Source organism: Panthera leo, chromosome B3, assembly GCF_018350215.1.
Source record: "Panthera leo isolate Ple1 chromosome B3, P.leo_Ple1_pat1.1, whole genome shotgun sequence".
NCBI lineage: Eukaryota > Metazoa > Chordata > Mammalia > Carnivora > Felidae > Panthera > Panthera leo.
In genome coordinates, this window is record NC_056684.1 from 89,784,569 (window position 1) to 89,789,261 (window position 4,693).

A 4,693-nucleotide genomic window follows, 5' to 3' on the forward strand; every position below is an offset into this window, starting at 1 on the left:
ATCATTTGTTATTCTAGTATTAAGCTTTAATACCAGCATCTACCTCTAAATATGTATATGGTGCATTTTTTGAGCTTTTATGGTATACTTAAAACATATAAGCTAAGTGTTAGCATTTTAAAATTTATTTTATTTCATTTTTTTATTTTAAAAATTTATTTATTTATTTTGAGAGAGAGACAGTGTGAGCAGGGGAGACGCCGAGAGAGAGAGAGGGAGAGACAGAGAATCCCAAGCAAGCTCCACACTGCCAGCACAGAGCCAGATGCAGGGCTAGAACTCACGAAATCATGAGATCATTATCTGAGCCAAAACTGGGAATCGGACGCTTAAACAACTGAGCCACCCAGACTCCACTCATTTTTTTTTTTTTATTTTATTTTAGAAAGAGAGAGCACAAGCCTGGGGGCGGGAGAGACAGACAGAGAGAGAGAGAGAGAGAGAGAGAGAGAGAGAGAGAATCTTAAGCAGGATCCATGCTCACCATGGAGACCTACACAAAGCTGTATCAGACGACCCTGGGATCATGACTTGAGCCGAAATCAAGTCAGATGCTCAACTGACTGAGCAACTCAGGTGCCCCTATGTGTTAGCATTTTTAAGGTGTAAATTTATGACTCAGAGTATGGAAAATAGAAAGGAATACAGTGTAGTGTCAGCTAGAGTATCTTATTCTGGTTTATGTTATTAACCTCATCACCTGTAGGCTTATTGAGGGCAGGACAATAGCAATATCATATTATTTTAAATACGTTAAACTGGCTTTACATGAATCAGCTGATAATTCTGCTGTGTGATATTGCTGGTGTGATAAGCCTCAGAATTTATAATGCTTACATTTTTAAATTTTCCTATTTTAATTCCCACTATACTTTTTCACCCTCATCCCCTTTTCCAATCTCTTATCTTATTCATCTCTCTTCTTATTGTTTTCCAATCTGCCTTTCAGCCCCCACACTCTTCTAAGCCCCAAAGTGCCTGCAGGTCATTTCTTCACTCCTTGGATGAGTCCTATACCTGGTAAGGGAATGTAATGACTGTAAAACAACTAGTACATCAATGGATCAGCCTGAAGGTGGCCCATACTCATGAACTATCCCTCTCCATAAAGGAATCTCGTGTATTGATCTGTTCTTTCATTTGTTTGTATATTCATTTAGCAAACATTTATTGAAAGTGAGTCTATGCCAGGTACTGTGTTGGGCATTCTCACATTCCCTTCCCAATAATATCATCTATCTATTAGCAATACTATTTTTATCAATTAGCAATAATCATGGCTTGGATAATCCTCACTGTCTATGATACTGCTACTACGCAAAGCTGACAGTGCTGCCTTATCAACTCCAGTTTATACATGAAGAAACTAAGATTGAGAGGTTTTAAGTAACTGCCCAAGATGGTATGCGTTAGACACATCTTATGGAGTCTCTCTATGAATAATAAGCCAGCCAGATAATTTCATACAAGAGTAGAGCAGGCCATCATTCACACATTCATTCATACAACCATTTATTTGTGGCGGGGGGTGGGGGGGGAGGATTGTATGTTTGTTTGTTTGCAGAAGTTAATAGTATCCCTAGCCTTGTGTGAGGTATTAGGAGAAAGTCTGCTTTTAGGAAAAAGGGCAGTATTACTTACCAGTGCTGATGCTTTATATATATTAACTCGCCTAGTTCAAGGACAGGCTGGCAAATTTTTGGTCCAGAAGACTAAATAAAATCATCCTACTCAAGAATCATTCCACTCTGACTCAAGTCTAATATCCTATGTCATTTGGGCCTGATTTCTGAAGTTCAGTCATTCTTTTCAAATAATGCTCCTTGAATTGTTGCAAGCCTTTGATAAATTTTCAGAGTTCAGGAAAAGTTGACTTTGACAACTTTTGCTATTGTTCTCATTGGTTTAATTGAAGAGCAGATTTCCACAGGTCTTTACGCCATCCTGTCAGAATTCCTTCCATGCTATGGTTTTAAACTCACTTCTTGTATTGCTTTTTGGTCTCATTCTTTATAATCAAGTTCATTGTTATCCTTCAGTTGCAGTAATTGAGTCTTGGCTCTGATTTGTTTTGTAATAGTTCAAATACCTCCATTGCTGAGGTGGTGCTGCCTTGTTTAATTCATCTTCCTAGAATCATGTTGCTAAACCCCAGTATTGATTCCCACTCTCTGTTTAAACACTATTTTAGGGGCACCTGGCTAGCTCAGTTGGTGGGATATGTAACTCTTTTTTTTTTTTTTTTTTTTAATTTTTTTTAACGTTTATTTATTTTTGAGACAGAGAGAGACAGAGCATGAATGGGGGAGGGTCACAGAGAGAGGGAGACACAGGATCTGAAGCAGGCTCCAGGCTCTGAGCTGTCAGCACAGAGCCCGACGCGGGGCTCGAACCCACGGACCGTGAGATCATGACCTGAGCCGAAGTCGGACGCTTAACCAACCGAGCCACCCAGGCGCCCCGGGATATGTAACTCTTGATCTCAAGATTCTAAATGCAAGCCCTATGCTGGGTATAGAGATTATTTAGAAATTAAAAAAAAGTCTTAAAAAAAATAAAGGGGCACTTGGGTGGCTCAGTTGGTTAAGCATCTCACTCTTGAATTCCGCATGGGTCATGATCACACGGTTCATGAGACTGAGCTCTGCGTCAGGTTCTGCATTGACAGTGCAGTGCCTGCTTGGGATTCTCTGTCTCCTTCTCTCTCTCTCTCTTCCTTGCTACTTTCTGTGTATATATCTGGTGCACAACTTAAGAAAAAGATGAAGTCATTCCTAATATCCTTTTATATTAATCCTGGTATTAATTCTATATATAGTGTAACTTACACAGAAAAGAATGGTACCTCGCTAGGCTTTGTTGTTTAGACCTAGATTTATAGGGAAAAAATCATCCCAGCAAGAAGTATTTAAAAGATAGTTATTCCCATATGAAGGCAAGAACCCCAAGCTGAAGAAAGCTATACTTTTAAAACCAAGTGCCTTAGTTGACTGTTACTCTGAATTTATTTTCTTTTTATTATAACTAATTTATTAGTAAATTCCCATATAGAAATTTTAGATTGGTTTCTGGTGTACTATGGGCATATAGTGGAAAGGTCATATACATTCATATTTGGATATTAAAGGGAGTGCCATTTAAGCTCTGAACTCAATATGGTAGAGAAAACTGTAATCAGTGAGAGAGCTCCAAGGGAAAGATTTATCTTTCAGAGTAAAAGTAAGGATAGGAGGTCCTCCATGCCTCACATAGATAATTCCTCTGATAACCTTGGTACATTGGAAATCATTTTAAGGAAACCTTCATTTTTCACTCAGATAGATATCATGTCCTAATTACCTTTATCCTGGAACTTCTTAGGAGAAGTCCTTCATGAAGATCTCAAGTACTTATCTCCAGAAATCTGGCATGACCTCCCTCCCCAACTGCAGGCTGGATTAGATGTCCCCCTGATGTACCCCACTTCCTTTTGTACCTATTCCACATTTTCTATTAGCCTTCCTTAAACCCTACAGAACTGCAGGATTTTGACTTGCCTTTATTATCTCAGTAGCTAGGACAAGAGTTGCTACCAATAGATGCTCAATAAATTGCTTGTGGAACTTTTATTTGACATTCTTCTTGTTTGTTCAGACTGTTTCCCATTACTTCCCCCAAATCTGACAAGCTGCATTATTCATTCCAATAGGATTTTCCTAGCCTATATAGTTCAACCCCTCTGACTTAAAGATTTACTATACTACCATCTAGATCTCTTTTCCCACTGGAATTCTATCTTGACTCAGCTTTTCTTTTCTTTCTTTCTTTTTTTAATGTTTATTTATCTTTGAGAGAGAGAGAGAGTGCACAGTGGGGAAAAGCAGGGGGGGAGGGCACAGAATCCAAAGCAGGCTGTGAGCCCAGAGCCTGATGCAGGTCCCGAATCCATGAACCATGAGATCATGTCCTGATCTGAGGTCGGACCTTCAACTGACTGAGTCACCCAGGCACCCCTGACTCAACTTTTCTTATAAGACACACTAGTATTGTTTTTCTTTTTTTCTTTTTCTTTTTCTTTTTTTTTTTTTTTGGCAAGGATCATATGGAGCAATTTATACTTCCTGAGTCAATTTCCTCTTCATCCATTTTCTGTTTCTTGTCTTTCTTCTCTTTAATACTCTGAAATCATATAATAGTTATCACAAACTCTTACTCTCTAAATAAATAGTTTATTTCCTCATCTTCCATAATTCTAAAGATTGTTTCACATTACTGATCTATCTCACTCTTTTGAAGCTTCCCTCAGATTTGCAAAACTCTTCTCGTGCTTGGATCTCTACCTGCTTTGGGAAAGCTCCCTTGTCAGTACACGCAGAGTCTACACTCCTCACAAACAGCTCAGCCTGACTGCAGCATCTGTGACATTAATCAGCTGCAACACAAGAACTGCTTACTTACATCAGGTTAGAGGGCAGGTGGCCATTTTCCTGCAATTTGCTCACCTGCTTAGATGGTCTGGATCCTGAAATACTTCTCTATCTTTCATTGCAAATGGCATTTTTTAATCAACCATGTTATGTCTAATTTGAGCCTTATGTTGTGTACAACATTGCTATTTTACACAGTGACTGTAACTCTGCCTGGTATCACTGTCTAGATCAGGGGGCTGAACAAAGACTCTACGGCTCAAACTCTGTGAGCTACTCCACACAGC

The 4,693-nt window shown here is 39.0% G+C and overlaps 1 pseudogene; it reads right to left on the bottom strand.

Annotated features, from left to right (window-relative positions):
* Nucleotides 1–1,144: 1,144 nt before the first annotated feature.
* Nucleotides 1,145–1,325, bottom strand: LOC122223253 (annotated as a pseudogene).
* Between the last annotated feature and the right edge of the window lie 3,368 nt (nucleotides 1,326–4,693).